The sequence below is a fragment of the Penaeus monodon genome, chromosome 34, assembly GCF_015228065.2.
Source record: "Penaeus monodon isolate SGIC_2016 chromosome 34, NSTDA_Pmon_1, whole genome shotgun sequence".
NCBI classification, from domain to species: domain Eukaryota; kingdom Metazoa; phylum Arthropoda; class Malacostraca; order Decapoda; family Penaeidae; genus Penaeus; species Penaeus monodon.
The window spans coordinates 4,052,105-4,052,442 of NC_051419.1; positions in this window are offsets into that span (position 1 = coordinate 4,052,105).

Here is a 338-nt window from a genome sequence, read left to right on the forward strand (position 1 = left end):
AATAATCTTTGCTTATTTAATGGCACTGATGATCCTTTCAATAATCTTACTAATGGGATTAACGATGACGATAAGGATAAAGACAAATTCAGCAGCAAATATTCTCATAAATGAATAAGAAAAAATAATCCTCTCTTCCCACACATTTCAGTGACTCCTCTCTGGCGATTTCAATTTGCAATGACTGACAAGTGCATCAAGCAATAATCAACACAAACATAAAAGCAACATTAATATGTCTCTCTCTCCTGATTATAGAAGACGAGATGTGTTTATTGATCATGAAGAAACCAGGTTATTGAATTCCAACTTTTTGGGTATAGATATGTGAGGTGAAA